At 30.5% G+C, this 20,952-nt stretch overlaps 15 non-coding genes across 15 annotated transcripts; 14 read left to right on the forward strand and 1 right to left on the reverse strand.

The window, feature by feature from the left end:
* Positions 1-650: 650 nt before the first annotated feature.
* On the forward strand, positions 651-723 carry Trnaw-cca (transfer RNA tryptophan (anticodon CCA)). Its single transcript has one exon. It is a non-coding gene; the product is annotated as a tRNA-Trp (tRNA).
* Positions 724-2,303: 1,580 nt separating this feature from the next.
* Trnaw-cca (transfer RNA tryptophan (anticodon CCA)) lies at positions 2,304-2,376 on the forward strand. The gene has a single exon. It is a non-coding gene; the product is annotated as a tRNA-Trp (tRNA).
* A 1,582-nt stretch (positions 2,377-3,958) lies between these two features.
* Positions 3,959-4,031, forward strand: Trnaw-cca (transfer RNA tryptophan (anticodon CCA)). The gene has a single exon. It is a non-coding gene; the product is annotated as a tRNA-Trp (tRNA).
* Positions 4,032-5,611: 1,580 nt separating this feature from the next.
* Positions 5,612-5,684, forward strand: Trnaw-cca (transfer RNA tryptophan (anticodon CCA)). Its single transcript has one exon. It is a non-coding gene; the product is annotated as a tRNA-Trp (tRNA).
* Positions 5,685-7,263: 1,579 nt separating this feature from the next.
* Positions 7,264-7,336, forward strand: Trnaw-cca (transfer RNA tryptophan (anticodon CCA)). The gene has a single exon. It is a non-coding gene; the product is annotated as a tRNA-Trp (tRNA).
* A 1,580-nt stretch (positions 7,337-8,916) lies between these two features.
* On the forward strand, positions 8,917-8,989 carry Trnaw-cca (transfer RNA tryptophan (anticodon CCA)). Its single transcript has one exon. It is a non-coding gene; the product is annotated as a tRNA-Trp (tRNA).
* Positions 8,990-10,569: 1,580 nt separating this feature from the next.
* Trnaw-cca (transfer RNA tryptophan (anticodon CCA)) lies at positions 10,570-10,642 on the forward strand. Its single transcript has one exon. It is a non-coding gene; the product is annotated as a tRNA-Trp (tRNA).
* Positions 10,643-12,224: 1,582 nt separating this feature from the next.
* On the forward strand, positions 12,225-12,297 carry Trnaw-cca (transfer RNA tryptophan (anticodon CCA)). The gene has a single exon. It is a non-coding gene; the product is annotated as a tRNA-Trp (tRNA).
* Positions 12,298-13,877: 1,580 nt separating this feature from the next.
* Positions 13,878-13,950, forward strand: Trnaw-cca (transfer RNA tryptophan (anticodon CCA)). The gene has a single exon. It is a non-coding gene; the product is annotated as a tRNA-Trp (tRNA).
* A 1,579-nt stretch (positions 13,951-15,529) lies between these two features.
* On the forward strand, positions 15,530-15,602 carry Trnaw-cca (transfer RNA tryptophan (anticodon CCA)). The gene has a single exon. It is a non-coding gene; the product is annotated as a tRNA-Trp (tRNA).
* A 1,604-nt stretch (positions 15,603-17,206) lies between these two features.
* Trnaw-cca (transfer RNA tryptophan (anticodon CCA)) lies at positions 17,207-17,279 on the forward strand. Its single transcript has one exon. It is a non-coding gene; the product is annotated as a tRNA-Trp (tRNA).
* Positions 17,280-17,974: 695 nt separating this feature from the next.
* Trnaw-cca (transfer RNA tryptophan (anticodon CCA)) lies at positions 17,975-18,047 on the forward strand. Its single transcript has one exon. It is a non-coding gene; the product is annotated as a tRNA-Trp (tRNA).
* Positions 18,048-18,967: 920 nt separating this feature from the next.
* Positions 18,968-19,040, forward strand: Trnaw-cca (transfer RNA tryptophan (anticodon CCA)). Its single transcript has one exon. It is a non-coding gene; the product is annotated as a tRNA-Trp (tRNA).
* A 1,271-nt stretch (positions 19,041-20,311) lies between these two features.
* Trnaw-cca (transfer RNA tryptophan (anticodon CCA)) lies at positions 20,312-20,384 on the reverse strand. The gene has a single exon. It is a non-coding gene; the product is annotated as a tRNA-Trp (tRNA).
* A 483-nt stretch (positions 20,385-20,867) lies between these two features.
* Trnaw-cca (transfer RNA tryptophan (anticodon CCA)) lies at positions 20,868-20,940 on the forward strand. The gene has a single exon. It is a non-coding gene; the product is annotated as a tRNA-Trp (tRNA).
* The last annotated feature ends 12 nt before the right edge of the window (positions 20,941-20,952 follow it).

Raw genomic sequence — 20,952 nt, forward strand, 5'->3', positions numbered from 1 at the left:
CCATATACATCAAAGATATACATACCTATAAATACATCAACGATATGCATACATATACATACATCAAGGATATACATACATACCCATACATTCATCAATGGTGTATATATATACTTCAAGGATACACATACATATCCATATACACATACATACACATAGGTACTTCAAGGATATTTGAGAGTATTAAGAGATGCTAACGAACATCATTGATAGGTTTATATTTTGTGTAGATAGATAGACAATTAGATATCAACTTTATTTACACCAGACAGTGCTGTTTAGAACAAATTGAACCATAAACAAAGTGAAGTCCATCTATGGCAATCATACATGTGAGAAATCAAAGCGATGAATAATCATTAATATTTTAATTTATTATACCTGAAAGTTTATGTTCACAAAACTTCACTCAATGCTCTCTACAAACGTGTAGCTCTATTCACATTTTGTATAAGAGTTCACACCTATAATAGTAGTCATTTACCTATTTGGACACAAATATCAGCTATAATAAAAGCATCTCTTAAGTCAAGTATTATAATTCTGTCTTTATTTTAACCCAAATGTAGTCCATTCTTTTGTGTTTTTATTTTTATGACTAAAAGTGGAATATATTTCGTTCCGTCATCTGGCTAATTCACCTGCATCTTGATTCTGTGGTGCAATTGGTAGCGCGTCTGACTCCAGATAAGAAGGTTGCGTGTTCAAGTCACGTCAGGGTCATTATTCTTTGACATCCAACTAAATTGAACTAATATTGACTTATTTCGTAAATGAGAATACAAACCAAAGTAAAGCAAAGCCGGGTTTGCAATAAATACAGCTAATTACCTGAGAGTGTAGGATTGGTGAATTCAGAGACACCCGACGTGTTGTCAAGTAGTTTTAACAGTGAAAATCGATATATGAAAATGATATACATGCTTATGAACGTCATTTTGAAACGAAATGTTCATCAATATTAAAGTCTTCAGTTGAAGTAAGATCAATAGGACTCTATTTATAAGTACACTCTATGTTGTTTGATTTTTAAAATATGAGAGAAAACTTTCAATAAAATAATATCTTTGAAAATCTAGCAAATAAAGTTATGTAATGGGTACTTATTTTAAAGACAATGTCTTTGGATATAATATAAATGTAAAAATTACAAGTCAATGTGGTCACATAAAAAGCTTGTACTTTGTTCCAAACACAGATTATCTAGAGGAACTACAGATTAAAACGAATTAAACTTGTGCTCTGATTAGATTATTGGAAAAAACCAGAGTATTTATACAGACCAAAGTTACGAGATAAAATGTCATGCACAGAGCCTTAAAGCCACTTGCTTGAATTAAACAGAGATCCAACATTTAATTTTAGGAAGTTTAAGAGTGTCAGATTATGTTTGAATTGTAGCTATAGTCTTTACTGAAGTCTTCACTAATGTGAACTCTTGAAGATTCAAAACATCCCAGATCTGTTCATCATCATCAATAATATACCCATGTACATATACATAAATACATCAAGGATATACATTATATACTTATACAAAAATACATCACACATATACATCCATTTCACAATATAAACTAAAGCTACATATACATGTGTATAGATTCATCAACAATATGCATACACTTACACAAAGACATTAAGGATTTACATCCATATACATCAAAGATATACATACCTATAAATACATCAACGATATGCATACATATACATACATCAAGGATATACATACATACCCATACATTCATCAATGGTGTATATATATACTTCAAAGATACACATACATATCCATATACACATACATACACATAGGTACTTCAAGGTTATTTGAGAGTATTAAGAGATGCTAACGAACATCATTGATAGGTTTATATTTTGTGTAGATAGATAGACAATTAGATATCAACTTTATTTACACCAGACAGTGCTGTTTAGAACAAATTGAACCATAAACAAAGTGAAGTCCATCTATGGCAATCATACATGTGAGAAATCAAAGCGATGAATAATCATCAATATTTTAATTTATTATACCTGAAAGTTTATGTTCACAAAACTTCACTCAATGCTCTCTACAAACGTGTAGCTCTATTCACATTTTGTATAAGAGTTCACACCTATAATAGTAGTCATTTACCTATTTGGACACAAATATCAGCTATAATAAAAGCATCTCTTAAGTCAAGTATTATAATTCTGTCTTTATCTTAACCCAAATGTAGTCCATTCTTTTGTGTTTTTATTTTTATGACTAAAAGTGGAATATATTTCGTTCCGTCATCTGGCTAATTCACCTGCATCTTGATTCTGTGGTGCAATTGGTAGCGCGTCTGACTCCAGATCAGAAGGTTGCGTGTTCAAGTCACGTCAGGGTCATTATTTTTTGACATCCAACTAAATTGAACTAATATTGACTTATTTCGTAAATGAGAATACAAACCAAAGTAAAGCAAAGCCGGGTTTGCAATAAATACAGCTAATTACCTGAGAGTGTAGGATTGGTGAATTCAGAGACACCCGACGTGTTGTCAAGTAGTTTTAACAGTGAAAATCGATATATGAAAATGATATACATGTTTATGAACGTCATTTTGAAACGAAATGTTCATCAATATTAAAGTCTTCAGTTGAAGTAAGATCAATAGGACTCTATTTATAAGTACACTCTATGTTGTTTGATTTTTAAAATATGAGCGAAAACTTTCAATAAAATAATATCTTTGAAAATCTAGCAAATAAAGTTATGTAATGGGTACTTATTTTAAAAACAATGTCTTTGGATATAATATAAATGTAAAAATTACAAGTCAATGTGGTCACATAAAAAGCTTGTACTTTGTTCCAAACACAGATTATCTAGAGGAACTACAGATTAAAACGAATTAAACTTGTGCTCTGATTAGATTATTGGAAAAAACCAGAGTATTTATACAGACCAAAGTTACGAGATAAAATGTCAAGCACAGAGCTTTAAAGCCACTTGCTTGAATTAAACAGCGAGCCAACATTTAATTTTAGGAAGTTTAAGAGTGTCAGATTACGGTTGAATTGTAGCTATAGTCTTTACTAAAGTATTCATTAATGTGAACTCTTGAAGATTCAAAACATCCCAGATCTGTTCATCATCATCAATAATATACCGGTGTACATATACATAAATACATCAAGGATATACATTATATACTTATACAAAAATACATCACACATATACATACATTTACAACTATAAACTAAAGCTACACATACATGTGTATAGATTCATCAACAATATGCATACACTTACACAAAGACATTAAGGATTTACATCCATATACATCAAAGATATACATACCTATAAATACATCAACGATATGCATACATATACATACATCAAGGATATACATACATACCCATACATACATCAATGGTATATATATATATACTTCAGGGATACACATACGTATCCATATACACATACATACACATAGGTACTTCAAGGATATTTGAGAGTATTAAGAGATGCTAACGAACATCATTGATAGGTTTATATTTTGTGTAGATAGATAGACAATTAGATATCAACTTTATTTACACCAGACAGTGCTGTTTAGAACAAATTGAACCATAAACAAAGTGAAGTCCATCTATGGCAATCATACATTTGAGAAATCAAAGCGATGAATAATCATTAATATTTTAAATTATTATACCTGAAAGTTTATGTTCACAAAACTTCACTCAATGCTCTCTACAAACGTGTAGCTCTATTCACATTTTGTATAAGAGTTCAGACCTATAATAGTAGTCATTTACCTATTTGGACACAAATATCAGCTATAATAAAAGCATCTCTTAAGTCAAGTATTATAATTCTGTCTTTATCTTAACCCAAATGTAGTCCATTCTTTTGTGTTTTTATTTTTATGACTAAAAGTGGAATATATTTCGTTCCGTCATCTGGCTAATTCACCTGTATCTTGATTCTGTGGCGCAATTGGTAGCGCGTCTGACTCCAGATCAGAAGGTTGCGTGTTCAAGTCACATCAGGGTCATTATTTTTTGACATCCAACTAAATTGAACTAATTTGGACTTATTTCGTAAATGAGAATACAAACAAAAGTAAAGCAAAGCCGGGTTTGCAATAAATACAGCTAATTACCTGAGAGTGTAGGATTGGTGAATTCAGAGACACCCGACGTGTTGTCAAGTAGTTTTAACAGTAAAAATCGATATATGAAAATGATATACATGTTTATGAACGTCATTTTGAAACGAAATGTCCATCAATATTAAAGTCTTCAGTTGAAGTAAGATCAATAGGACACTATTTATAAGTACACTCTATGTTGTTTGATTTTTAAAATATGAGAGAAAACTTTCAATAAAATAATATCTTTGAAAATCTAGCAAATAAAGTTATGTAATGGGTACTTATTTTAAAAACAATGTCTTTGGATATAATATAAATGTAAAAATTACAAGTCAATGTGGTCACATAAAAAGCTTGTACTTTGTTCCAAACACAGATTATCTAGAGGAACTACAGATTAAAACGAATTAAACTTGTGCTCTGATTAGATTATTGGAAAAAACCAGAGTATTTATACAGACCAAAGTTACGAGATAAAATGTCAAGCACAGAGCTTTAAAGCCACTTGCTTGAATTAAACAGCGAGCCAACATTTAATTTTAGGAAGTTTAAGAGTGTCAGATTACGGTTGAATTGTAGCTATAGTCTTTACTAAAGTATTCATTAATGTGAACTCTTGAAGATTCAAAACATCCCAGATCTGTTCATCATCATCAATAATATACCGGTGTACATATACATAAATACATCAAGGATATACATTATATACTTATACAAAAATACATCACACATATACATACATTTACAACTATAAACTAAAGTTACATATACATGTGTATAGATTCATCAACAATATGCATACACTTACACAAAGACATTAAGGATTTACATCCATATACATCAAAGATATACATACCTATAAATACATCAACGATATGCATACATATACATACATCAAGGATATACATACATACCCATACATACATCAATGGTATATATATATACTTCAGGGATACACATACGTATCCATATACACATACATACACATAGGTACTTCAAGGATATTTGAGAGTATTAAGAGATGCTAACGAACATCATTGATAGGTTTATATTTTGTGTAGATAGATAGACAATTAGATATCAACTTTATTTACACCAGACAGTGCTGTTTAGAACAAATTGAACCATAAACAAAGTGAAGTCCATCTATGGCAATCATACATGTGAGAAATCAAAGCGATGAATAATCATTAATATTTTAATTTATTATACCTGAAAGTTTATGTTCACAAAACTTCACTCAATGCTCTCTACAAACGTGTAGCTCTATTCACATTTTGTATAAGAGTTCACACCTATAATAGTAGTCATTTACCTATTTGGACACAAATATCAGCTATAATAAAAGCATCTCTTAAGTCAAGTATTATAATTCTGTCTTTATCTTAACCCAAATGTAGTCCATTCTTTTGTGTTTTTATTTTTATGACTAAAAGTGGAATATATTTCGTTCCGTCATCTGGCTAATTCACCTGCATCTTGATTCTGTGGCGCAATTGGTAGCGCGTCTGACTCCAGATCAGAAGGTTGCGTGTTCATGTCACGTCAGGGTCATTAGTTTTTTGACATCCAACTAAATTGAACTAATTTTGACTTATTTCGTAAATGAGAATACAAACCAAAGTAAAGCAAAGCCGGCTTTGCAATAGATACAGCTAATTACCTGAGGGTGTAGGGTTGGTGAAATCAAAGACACCCGACTCCTTGTCAAAAATTTTTAACAGTGAAAATCGATACATAAAAATGGTATACATGTTTATGAACGTCATTTTGAAACGAAATGTCCATCAATATTAAAGTCTTCAGTTGAAGTGAGATAAGTAGGACACTATTTATAAGTACACTATACGCCGTTTTATCTTTAATTATGAAAGAAAACTTTCAATAAAATAATATCTTTGAAACTCTAGCAAATAAAGTTATGTAATGGTACTTATTTTAAAAACAATGTCTTTGGATATAATATGAATGTAAAAATTACAAGTCAATGTGGTCACATAAAAAGCTTGTACTTTGTTCAAAACACAGAATATCTAGAGGAACTACAGATTAAAACGAATTAAACTTGTGCTCTGATTAGATTATTGGAAAAAACCAGAGTATTTATACAGACCAAAGTTACGAGATAAAATGTCATGCACAGAGCCTTAAAGCCACTTGCTTGAATTAAACAGAGATCCAACATTTAATTTTAGGAAGTTTAAGAGTGTCAGATTATGTTTGAATTGTAGCTATAGTCTTTACTGAAGTCTTCACTAATGTGAACTCTTGAAGATTCAAAACATCCCAGATCTGTTCATCATCATCAATAATATACCGATGTACATATACATAAATACATCAAGGATATACATTATATACTTATACAAAAATACATCACACATATACATCCATTTCACAATATAAACTAAAGCTACATATACATGTGTATAGATTCATCAACAATATGCATACACTTACACAAAGACATTAAGGATTTACATCCATATACATCAAAGATATACATACCTATAAATACATCAACGATATGCATACATATACATACATCAAGGATATACATACATACCCATACATACATCAATGGTATATATATATACTTCAGGGATACACATACGTATCCATATACATATACATACACATAGGTACTTCAAGGATATTTGAGAGTATTAAGAGATGCTAACGAACATCATTGATAGGTTTATATTTTGTGTAGATAGATAGACAATTAGATATCAACTTTATTTACACCAGACAGTGCTGTTTAGAACAAATTGAACCATAAACAAAGTGAAGTCCATCTATGGCAATCATACATGTGAGAAATCAAAGCGATGAATAATCATTAATATTTTAATTTATTATACCTGAAAGTTTATGTTCACAAAACTTCACTCAATGCTCTCTACAAACGTGTAGCTCTATTCACATTTTGTATAAGAGTTCACACCTATAATAGTAGTCATTTACCTATTTGGACACAAATATCAGCTATAATAAAAGCATCTCTTAAGTCAAGTATTATAATTCTGTCTTTATCTTAACCCAAATGTAGTCCATTCTTTTGTGTTTTTATTTTTATGACTAAAAGTGGAATATATTTCGTTCCGTCATCTGGCTAATTCACCTGTATCTTGATTCTGTGGTGCAATTGGTAGCGCGTCTGACTCCAGATCAGAAGGTTGCGTGTTCAAGTCACATCAGGGTCATTATTTTTTGACATCCAACTAAATTGAACTAATTTGGACTTATTTCGTAAATGAGAATACAAACAAAAGTAAAGCAAAGCCAGGTTTGCAATAAATAAAGCTAATTACCTGAGAGTGTAGGATTGGTGAATTCAGAGACACCCGACGTGTTGTCAAGTAGTTTTAACAGTGAAAATCGATATATGAAAATGATATACATGCTTATGAACGTCATTTTGAAACGAAATGTTCATCAATATTAAAGTCTTCAGTTGAAGTAAGATCAATAGGACTCTATTTATAAGTACACTCTATGTTGTTTGATTTTTAAAATATGAGAGAAAACTTTCAATAAAATAATATCTTTGAAAATCTAGCAAATAAAGTTATGTAATGGGTACTTATTTTAAAGACAATGTCTTTGGATATAATATAAATGTAAAAATTACAAGTCAATGTGGTCACATAAAAAGCTTGTACTTTGTTCCAAACACAGATTATCTAGAGGAACTACAGATTAAAACGAATTAAACTTGTGCTCTGATTAGATTATTGGAAAAAACCAGAGTATTTATACAGACCAAAGTTACGAGATAAAATGTCAAGCACAGAGCTTTAAAGCCACTTGCTTGAATTAAACAGCGAGCCAACATTTAATTTTAGGAAGTTTAAGAGTGTCAGATTACGGTTGAATTGTAGCTATAGTCTTTACTAAAGTATTCATTAATGTGAACTCTTGAAGATTCAAAACATCCCAGATCTGTTCATCATCATCAATAATATACCGGTGTACATATACATAAATACATCAAGGATATACATTATATACTTATACAAAAATACATCACACATATACATACATTTACAACTATAAACTAAAGCTACACATACATGTGTATAGATTCATCAACAATATGCATACACTTACACAAAGACATTAAGGATTTACATCCATATACATCAAAGATATACATACCTATAAATACATCAACGATATGCATACATATACATACATCAAGGATATACATACATACCCATACATACATGAATGGTATATATATATACTTCAGGGATACACATACGTATCCATATACACATACATACACATAGTTACTTCAAGGATATTTGAGAGTATTAAGAGATGCTAACGAACATCATTGATAGGTTTATATTTTGTGTAGATAGATAGACAATTAGATATCAACTTTATTTACACCAGACAGTGCTGTTTAGAACAAATTGAACCATAAACAAAGTGAAGTCCATCTATGGCAATCATACATGTGAGAAATCAAAGCGATGAATAATCATTAATATTTTAAATTATTATACCTGAAAGTTTATGTTCACAAAACTTCACTCAATGCTCTCTACAAACGTGTAGCTCTATTCACATTTTGTATAAGAGTTCAGACCTATAATAGTAGTCATTTACCTATTTGGACACAAATATCAGCTATAATAAAAGCATCTCTTAAGTCAAGTATTATAATTCTGTCTTTATCTTAACCCAAATGTAGTCCATTCTTTTGTGTTTTTATTTTTATGACTAAAAGTGGAATATATTTCGTTCCGTCATCTGGCTAATTCACCTGTATCTTGATTCTGTGGTGCAATTGGTAGCGCGTCTGACTCCAGATCAGAAGGTTGCGTGTTCAAGTCACATCAGGGTCATTATTTTTTGACATCCAACTAAATTGAACTAATTTGGACTTATTTCGTAAATGAGAATACAAACAAAAGTAAAGCAAAGCCAGGTTTGCAATAAATAAAGCTAATTACCTGAGAGTGTAGGATTGGTGAATTCAGAGACACCCGACGTGTTGTCAAGTAGTTTTAACAGTGAAAATCGATATATGAAAATGATATACATGCTTATGAACATCATTTTGAAACGAAATGTTCATCAATATTAAAGTCTTCAGTTGAAGTAAGATCAATAGGACTCTATTTATAAGTACACTCTATGTTGTTTGATTTTTAAAATATGAGAGAAAACTTTCAATAAAATAATATCTTTGAAAATCTAGCAAATAAAGTTATGTAATGGGTACTTATTTTAAAGACAATGTCTTTGGATATAATATAAATGTAAAAATTACAAGTCAATGTGGTGACATAAAAAGCTTGTACTTTGTTCCAAACACAGATTATCTAGAGGAACTACAGATTAAAACGAATTAAACTTGTGCTCTGATTAGATTATTGGAAAAAACCAGAGTATTTATACAGACCAAAGTTACGAGATAAAATGTCATGCACAGAGCCTTAAAGCCACTTGCTTGAATTAAACAGAGATCCAACATTTAATTTTAGGAAGTTTAAGAGTGTCAGATTATGTTTGAATTGTAGCTATAGTCTTTACTGAAGTCTTCACTAATGTGAACTCTTGAAGATTCAAAACATCCCAGATCTGTTCATCATCATCAATAATATACCCATGTACATATACATAAATACATCAAGGATATACATTATATACTTATACAAAAATACATCACACATATACATCCATTTCACAATATAAACTAAAGCTACATATACATGTGTATAGATTCATCAACAATATGCATACACTTACACAAAGACATTAAGGATTTACATCCATATACATCAAAGATATACATACCTATAAATACATCAACGATATGCATACATATACATACATCAAGGATATACATACATACCCATACATTCATCAATGGTGTATATATATACTTCAAAGATACACATACATATCCATATACACATACATACACATAGGTACTTCAAGGTTATTTGAGAGTATTAAGAGATGCTAACGAACATCATTGATAGGTTTATATTTTGTGTAGATAGATAGACAATTAGATATCAACTTTATTTACACCAGACAGTGCTGTTTAGAACAAATTGAACCATAAACAAAGTGAAGTCCATCTATGGCAATCATACATGTGAGAAATCAAAGCGATGAATAATCATCAATATTTTAATTTATTATACCTGAAAGTTTATGTTCACAAAACTTCACTCAATGCTCTCTACAAACGTGTAGCTCTATTCACATTTTGTATAAGAGTTCACACCTATAATAGTAGTCATTTACCTATTTGGACACAAATATCAGCTATAATAAAAGCATCTCTTAAGTCAAGTATTATAATTCTGTCTTTATCTTAACCCAAATGTAGTCCATTCTTTTGTGTTTTTATTTTTATGACTAAAAGTGGAATATATTTCGTTCCGTCATCTGGCTAATTCACCTGCATCTTGATTCTGTGGTGCAATTGGTAGCGCGTCTGACTCCAGATCAGAAGGTTGCGTGTTCAAGTCACGTCAGGGTCATTATTTTTTGACATCCAACTAAATTGAACTAATATTGACTTATTTCGTAAATGAGAATACAAACCAAAGTAAAGCAAAGCCGGGTTTGCAATAAATACAGCTAATTACCTGAGAGTGTAGGATTGGTGAATTCAGAGACACCCGACGTGTTGTCAAGTAGTTTTAACAGTGAAAATCGATATATGAAAATGATATACATGTTTATGAACGTCATTTTGAAACGAAATGTTCATCAATATTAAAGTCTTCAGTTGAAGTAAGATCAATAGGACTCTATTTATAAGTACACTCTATGTTGTTTGATTTTTAAAATATGAGCGAAAACTTTCAATAAAATAATATCTTTGAAAATCTAGCAAATAAAGTTATGTAATGGGTACTTATTTTAAAAACAATGTCTTTGGATATAATATAAATGTAAAAATTACAAGTCAATGTGGTCACATAAAAAGCTTGTACTTTGTTCCAAACACAGATTATCTAGAGGAACTACAGATTAAAACGAATTAAACTTGTGCTCTGATTAGATTATTGGAAAAAACCAGAGTATTTATACAGACCAAAGTTACGAGATAAAATGTCAAGCACAGAGCTTTAAAGCCACTTGCTTGAATTAAACAGCGAGCCAACATTTAATTTTAGGAAGTTTAAGAGTGTCAGATTACGGTTGAATTGTAGCTATAGTCTTTACTAAAGTATTCATTAATGTGAACTCTTGAAGATTCAAAACATCCCAGATCTGTTCATCATCATCAATAATATACCGGTGTACATATACATAAATACATCAAGGATATACATTATATACTTATACAAAAATACATCACACATATACATACATTTACAACTATAAACTAAAGCTACACATACATGTGTATAGATTCATCAACAATATGCATACACTTACACAAAGACATTAAGGATTTACATCCATATACATCAAAGATATACATACCTATAAATACATCAACGATATGCATACATATACATACATCAAGGATATACATACATACCCATACATACATCAATGGTATATATATATATACTTCAGGGATACACATACGTATCCATATACACATACATACACATAGGTACTTCAAGGATATTTGAGAGTATTAAGAGATGCTAACGAACATCATTGATAGGTTTATATTTTGTGTAGATAGATAGACAATTAGATATCAACTTTATTTACACCAGACAGTGCTGTTTAGAACAAATTGAACCATAAACAAAGTGAAGTCCATCTATGGCAATCATACATTTGAGAAATCAAAGCGATGAATAATCATTAATATTTTAAATTATTATACCTGAAAGTTTATGTTCACAAAACTTCACTCAATGCTCTCTACAAACGTGTAGCTCTATTCACATTTTGTATAAGAGTTCAGACCTATAATAGTAGTCATTTACCTATTTGGACACAAATATCAGCTATAATAAAAGCATCTCTTAAGTCAAGTATTATAATTCTGTCTTTATCTTAACCCAAATGTAGTCCATTCTTTTGTGTTTTTATTTTTATGACTAAAAGTGGAATATATTTCGTTCCGTCATCTGGCTAATTCACCTGTATCTTGATTCTGTGGCGCAATTGGTAGCGCGTCTGACTCCAGATCAGAAGGTTGCGTGTTCAAGTCACATCAGGGTCATTATTTTTTGACATCCAACTAAATTGAACTAATTTGGACTTATTTCGTAAATGAGAATACAAACAAAAGTAAAGCAAAGCCGGGTTTGCAATAAATACAGCTAATTACCTGAGAGTGTAGGATTGGTGAATTCAGAGACACCCGACGTGTTGTCAAGTAGTTTTAACAGTAAAAATCGATATATGAAAATGATATACATGTTTATGAACGTCATTTTGAAACGAAATGTCCATCAATATTAAAGTCTTCAGTTGAAGTAAGATCAATAGGACACTATTTATAAGTACACTCTATGTTGTTTGATTTTTAAAATATGAGAGAAAACTTTCAATAAAATAATATCTTTGAAAATCTAGCAAATAAAGTTATGTAATGGGTACTTATTTTAAAAACAATGTCTTTGGATATAATATAAATGTAAAAATTACAAGTCAATGTGGTGACATAAAAAGCTTGTACTTTGTTCCAAACACAGATTATCTAGAGGAACTACAGATTAAAACGAATTAAACTTGTGCTCTGATTAGATTATTGGAAAAAACCAGAGTATTTATACAGACCAAAGTTACGAGATAAAATGTCAAGCACAGAGCTTTAAAGCCACTTGCTTGAATTAAACAGCGAGCCAACATTTAATTTTAGGAAGTTTAAGAGTGTCAGATTACGGTTGAATTGTAGCTATAGTCTTTACTAAAGTATTCATTAATGTGAACTCTTGAAGATTCAAAACATCCCAGATCTGTTCATCATCATCAATAATATACCGGTGTACATATACATAAATACATCAAGGATATACATTATATACTTATACAAAAATACATCACACATATACATACATTTACAACTATAAACTAAAGTTACATATACATGTGTATAGATTCATCAACAATATGCATACACTTACACAAAGACATTAAGGATTTACATCCATATACATCAAAGATATACATACCTATAAATACATCAACGATATGCATACATATACATACATCAAGGATATACATACATACCCATACATACATCAATGGTATATATATATACTTCAGGGATACACATACGTATCCATATACACATACATACACATAGGTACTTCAAGGATATTTGAGAGTATTAAGAGATGCTAACGAACATCATTGATAGGTTTATATTTTGTGTAGATAGATAGACAATTAGATATCAACTTTATTTACACCAGACAGTGCTGTTTAGAACAAATTGAACCATAAACAAAGTGAAGTCCATCTATGGCAATCATACATGTGAGAAATCAAAGCGATGAATAATCATTAATATTTTAATTTATTATACCTGAAAGTTTATGTTCACAAAACTTCACTCAATGCTCTCTACAAACGTGTAGCTCTATTCACATTTTGTATAAGAGTTCACACCTATAATAGTAGTCATTTACCTATTTGGACACAAATATCAGCTATAATAAAAGCATCTCTTAAGTCAAGTATTATAATTCTGTCTTTATCTTAACCCAAATGTAGTCCATTCTTTTGTGTTTTTATTTTTATGACTAAAAGTGGAATATATTTCGTTCCGTCATCTGGCTAATTCACCTGCATCTTGATTCTGTGGCGCAATTGGTAGCGCGTCTGACTCCAGATCAGAAGGTTGCGTGTTCATGTCACGTCAGGGTCATTAGTTTTTTGACATCCAACTAAATTGAACTAATTTTGACTTATTTCGTAAATGAGAATACAAACCAAAGTAAAGCAAAGCCGGCTTTGCAATAGATACAGCTAATTACCTGAGGGTGTAGGGTTGGTGAAATCAAAGACACCCGACTCCTTGTCAAAAATTTTTAACAGTGAAAATCGATACATAAAAATGGTATACATGTTTATGAACGTCATTTTGAAACGAAATGTCCATCAATATTAAAGTCTTCAGTTGAAGTGAGATAAGTAGGACACTATTTATAAGTACACTATACGCCGTTTTATCTTTAATTATGAAAGAAAACTTTCAATAAAATAATATCTTTGAAACTCTAGCAAATAAAGTTATGTAATGGTACTTATTTTAAAAACAATGTCTTTGGATATAATATGAATGTAAAAATTACAAGTCAATGTGGTCACATAAAAAGCTTGTACTTTGTTCAAAACACAGAATATCTAGAGGAACTACAGATTAAAACGAATTAAACTTGTGCTCTGATTAGATTATTGGAAAAAACCAGAGTATTTATACAGACCAAAGTTACGAGATAAAATGTCATGCACAGAGCCTTAAAGCCACTTGCTTGAATTAAACAGAGATCCAACATTTAATTTTAGGAAGTTTAAGAGTGTCAGATTATGTTTGAATTGTAGCTATAGTCTTTACTGAAGTCTTCACTAATGTGAACTCTTGAAGATTCAAAACATCCCAGATCTGTTCATCATCATCAATAATATACCGATGTACATATACATAAATACATCAAGGATATACATTATATACTTATACAAAAATACATCACACATATACATCCATTTCACAATATAAACTAAAGCTACATATACATGTGTATAGATTCATCAACAATATGCATACACTTACACAAAGACATTAAGGATTTACATCCATATACATCAAAGATATACATACCTATAAATACATCAACGATATGCATACATATACATACATCAAGGATATACATACATACCCATACATACATCAATGGTATATATATATACTTCAGGGATACACATACGTATCCATATACATATACATACACATAGGTACTTCAAGGATATTTGAGAGTATTAAGAGATGCTAACAAACATTATTGATAGGTTTATATTTTGTGTAGATAGATAGACAATTAGATATCAACTTTATTCACACCAGACAGTGCTGTTTAGAACAAAATGAACCATAAACAAAATGAAGTCCATCTATGGCAATCATACTTGTGAGAAAATAAAGCGATGAATAATCATCAATGTTTTAATTTATTATACCTGAAAGTTTATGTTCACAAAACTTCACTCAATGCTCTCTACAAACGTGTAGCTCTATTCACATTTTGTATAAGAGTTCACACCTATAATAGTAGTCATTTACCTATTTGGACACAAATATCAGCTATAATAAAAGCATCTCTTAAGTCAAGTATTATAATTCTGTCTTTATCTTAACCCAAATGTAGTCCATTCTTTTGTGTTTTTATTTTTATGACTAAAAGTGGAATATATTTCGTTCCGTCATCTGGCTAATTCACCTGCATCTTGATTCTGTGGCGCAATTGGTAGTGCGTCTGACTCCAGATCAGAAGGTTGCGTGTTCAAGTCACGTCAGGGTCATTATTTTTTGACATCCAACTAAATTGAACTAATATTGAATTATTTCGTAAATGAGAATACAAACCAAAGTAAAGCAAAGCCGGGTTTGCAATAAATACAGCTAATTACCTGAGAGTGTAGGATTGGTGAATTCAGAGACACCCGACGTGTTGTCAAGTAGTTTTAACAGTGAAAATCGATATATGAAAATGATATACATGCTTATGAACATCATTTTGAAACGAAATGTTCATCAATATTAAAGTCTTCAGTTGAAGTAAGATCAATAGGACTCTATTTATAAGTACACTCTATGTTGTTTGATTTTTAAAATATGAGAGAAAACTTTCAATAAAATAATATCTTTGAAAATCTAGCAAATAAAGTTATGTAATGGGTACTTATTTTAAAGACAATGTCTTTGGATATAATATAAATGTAAAAATTACAAGTCAATGTGGTGACATAAAAAGCTTGTACTTTGTTCCAAACACAGATTATCTAGAGGAACTACAGATTAAAACGAATTAAACTTGTGCTCTGATTAGATTATTGGAAAAAACCAGAGTATTTATACAGACCAAAGTTACGAGATAAAATGTCAAGCACAGAGCTTTAAAGCCACTTGCTTGAATTAAACAGCGAGCCAACATTTAATTTTAGGAAGTTTAAGAGTGTCAGATTACGGTTGAATTGTAGCTATAGTCTTTACTGAAGTCTTCACTAATGTGAACTCTTGAAGATTCAAAACATCCCAGATCTGTTCATCATCATCAATAATATACCGATGTACATATACATAAATACATCAAGGATATACATTATATACTTATACAAAAATACATCACACATATACATCCATTTCACAATATAAACTAAAGCTACATATACATGTGTATAGATTCATCAACAATATGCATACACTTACACAAAGACATTAAGGATTTACATCCATATACATCAAAGATATACATACCTATAAATACATCAACGATATGCATACATATACATACATCAAGGATATACATACATACCCATACATACATGAATGGTATATATATATATACTTCAGGGATACACATACGTATCCATATACATATACATACACATAGGTACTTCAAGGATATTTGAGAGTATTAAGAGATGCTAACGAACATCATTGATAGGTTTATATTTTGTGTAGATAGATAGACAATTAGATATCAACTTTATTTACACCAGACAGTGCTGTTTAAAACAAATTGAACCATAAACAAAGTGAAGTCCATCTATGGCAATCATACATGTGAGAAATCAAAGCGATGAATAATCATTAATATTTTAATTTATTATACCTGAAAGTTTATGTTCACAAAACTTCACTCAATGCTCTCTACAAACGTGTAGCTCTATTCACATTTTGTATAAGAGTTCAGACCTATAATAGTAGTCATTTACCTATTTGGACACAAATATCAGCTATGATAAAAGCATCTCTTAAGTCAAGTATTATAATTCTGTCTTTATCTTAACCCAAATGTAGTCCATTCTTTTGTGTTTTTATTTTTATGACTAAAAGTGGAATATATTTCGTTCCGTCATCTGGCTAATTGGCGCAATTGGTAGCGCCAATTAGCCAGTTCCGTCATTCTGTGGCGCAATTGGTAGCGCGTCTGACTCCAGATCAGAAGGTTGCGTGTTCAAGTCACGTCAGGGTCATTATTTTTTGACATCCAACTAAATTGAACTAATATTGACTTATTTCGTAAATGAGAATACAAACCAAAGTAAAGCAAAGCCGGCTTTGCAATAAATACTATACAATACTATATTTTGTATATACTTACATCCATATACATCAAAGATATAAACTTTACTAAAGCTTTATATTTATTTAGATACACATACGTATCCATATACATATACATACACATAGGTACTTCAAGGATATTTGAGAGTATTAAGAGATGCTAACGAACATCATTGATAGGTTTATATTTTGTGTAGATAGATAGACAATTAGATATCAACTTTATTTACACCAGACAGTGCTGTTTAGAACAAATTGAACCATAAACAAAGTGAAGTCCATCTATGGCAATCATACATGTGAGAAATCAAAGCGATGAATAATCATTAATATTTTAATTTATTATACCTGAAAGTTTATGTTCACAAAACTTCACTCAATGCTCTCTACAAACGTGTAGCTCTATTCACATTTTGTATAAGAGTTCACACCTATAATAGTAGTCATTTACCTATTTGGACACAAATATCAGCTATAATAAAAGCATCTCTTAAGTCAAGTATTATAATTCTGTCTTTATCTTAACCCAAATGTAGTCCATTCTTTTGTGTTTTTATTTTTATGACTAAAAGTGGAATATATTTCGTTCCGTCATCATTCTTTTGATTCTGTGGCGCAATTGGTAGCGCGTCTGACTCCAGATCAGAAGGTTGCGTGTTCAAGTCACGTCAGGGTCATTATTTTTTGACATCCAACTAAATTGAACTAATATTGACTTATTTCGTAAATGAGAATACAAACCAAAGTAAAGCAAAGCCGGGTTTGCAATAAATCCTATACAATACTATATTTTGTATATACTTATACAAAAATACATCACACATATACATCCATTTCACAATATAAACTAAAGCTACATATACATGTGTATAGATTCATCAACAATATGCATACACTTACACAAAGACATTAAGGATTTACATCCATATACATCAAAGATATACATACCTATAAATACATCAACGATATGCATACATATACATACATCAAGGATATACATACATACCCATACATACATGAATGGTATATATATATATACTTCAGGGATACACATACGTATCCATATACATATACATACACATAGGTACTTCAAGGATATTTGAGAGTATTAAGAGATGCTAACGAACATCATTGATAGGTTTATATTTTGTGTAGATAGATAGACAATTAGATATCAACTTTATTTACACCAGACAGTGCTGTTTAGAACAAATTGAACCATAAACAAAGTGAAGTCCATCTATGGCAATCATACATGTGAGAAATCAAAGCGATGAATAATCATTAATATTTTAATTTATTATACCTGAAAGTTTATGTTCACAAAACTTCACTCAATGCTCTCTACAAACGTGTAGCTCTATTCACATTTTGTATAAGAGTTCACACCTATAATAGTAGTCATTTACCTATTTGGACACAAATATCAGCTATAATAAAAGCATCTCTTAAGTCAAGTATTATAATTCTGTCTTTATCTTAACCCAAATGTAGTCCATTCTTTTGTGTTTTTATTTTTATGACTAAAAGTGGAATATATTTCGTTCCGTCATCTGGCTAATTGGCGCAATTGGTAGCGCCAATTAGCCAGTTCCGTCATTCTGTGGCGCAATTGGTAGCGCGTCTGACTCCAGATCAGAAGGTTGCGTGTTCAAGTCACGTCAGGGTCATTATTTTTTGACATCCAACTAAATTGAACTAATATTGACTTATTTCGTAAATGAGAATACAAACCAAAGTAAAGCAAAGCCGGGTTTGCAATAAATACTATACAATACTATATTTTGTATATACTTATACAAAAATACATCACACATATACATCCATTTCACAATATAAACTAAAGCTACATATACATGTGTATAGATTCATCAACAATATGCATACACTTACACAAAGACATTAAGGATTTACATCCATATACATCAAAGATATAAACTTTACTAAAGCTTTATATTTATTCAGATACACATACGTATCCATATACATATACATACACATAGGTACTTCAAGGATATTTGAGAGTATTAAGAGATGCTAACGAACATCATTGATAGGTTTATATTTTGTGTAGATAGATAGACAATTAGATATCAACTTTATTTACACCAGACAGTGCTGTTTAGAACAAATTGAACCATAAACAAAGTGAAGTCCATCTATGGCAATCATACATGTGAGAAATCAAAGCGATGAATAATCATTAATATTTTAATTTATTATACCTGAAAGTTTATGTTCACAAAACTTCACTCAATGCTCTCTACAAACGTGTAGCTCTATTCACATTTTGTATAAGAGTTCACACCTATAATAGTAGTCATTTACCTATTTGGACACAAATATCAGCTATAATAAAAGCATCTCTTAAGTCAAGTATTATAATTCTGTCTTTATCTTAACCCAAATGTAGTCCATTCTTTTGTGTTTTTATTTTTATGACTAAAAGTGGAATATATTTCGTTCCACAAAAGTTTATGTTCACAAAACTTCACTCAATGCTCTCTACAAACGTGTAGCTCTATTCACATTTTGTATAAGAGTTCACACCTATAATAGTAGTCATTTACCTATTTGGACACAAATATCAGCTATAATAAAAGCATCTCTTAAGTCAAGTATTATAATTCTGTCTTTATCTTAACCCAAATGTAGTCCATTCTTTTGTGTTTTTATTTTTATGACTAAAAGTGGAATATATTTCGTTCCGTCATCTGGCTATGATTGAATCTCTGGTTGATGAATCTATACACATGTATATGTAGCTTTAGTTTATATTGTGAAATGGATGTATATGTGTGATGTATTTTTGTATAAGTATATACAAAATATAGTATTGTATAGTATTTATTGCAAACCCGGCTTTGCTTTACTTTGGTTTGTATTCTCATTTACGAAATAAGTCAATATTAGTTCAATTTAGTTGGATGTCAAAAAATAATGACCCTGACGTGACTTGAACACGCAACCTTCTGATCTGGAGTTAGACGCGCTACCAATTGCACCACAGAATCAAGATATTTGAGAGTATTAAGAGATGCTAACGAACATCATTGATAGGTTTATATTTTGTGTAGATAGATAGACAATTAGATATCAACTTTATTTACACCAGACAGTGCTGTTTAGAACAAATTGAACCATAAACAAAGTGAAGTCCATCTATGGCAATCATACATGTGAGAAATCAAAGCGATGAATAATCATTAATATTTTAATTTATTATACCTGAAAGTTTATGTTCACAAAACTTCACTCAATGCTCTCTACAAACGTGTAGCTCTATTCACATTTTGTATAAGAGTTCACACCTATAATAGTAGTCATTTACCTATTTGGACACAAATATCAGCTATAATAAAAGCATCTCTTAAGTCAAGTATTATAATTCTGTCTTTATCTTAACCCAAATGTAGTCCATTCTTTTGTGTTTTTATTTTTATGACTAAAAGTGGAATATATTTCGTTCCGTCATCTGGCTAATTCATCTGCATCTTGATTCTGTGGCGCAATTGGTAGCGCGTCTGACTCCAGATCAGAAGGTTGCGTGTTCAAGTCACGTCAGGGTCATTATTTTTTGAC

This window comes from Watersipora subatra, chromosome 6 (genome assembly GCF_963576615.1).
Source record: "Watersipora subatra chromosome 6, tzWatSuba1.1, whole genome shotgun sequence".
In the NCBI taxonomy this organism is placed as follows: domain Eukaryota; kingdom Metazoa; phylum Bryozoa; class Gymnolaemata; order Cheilostomatida; family Watersiporidae; genus Watersipora; species Watersipora subatra.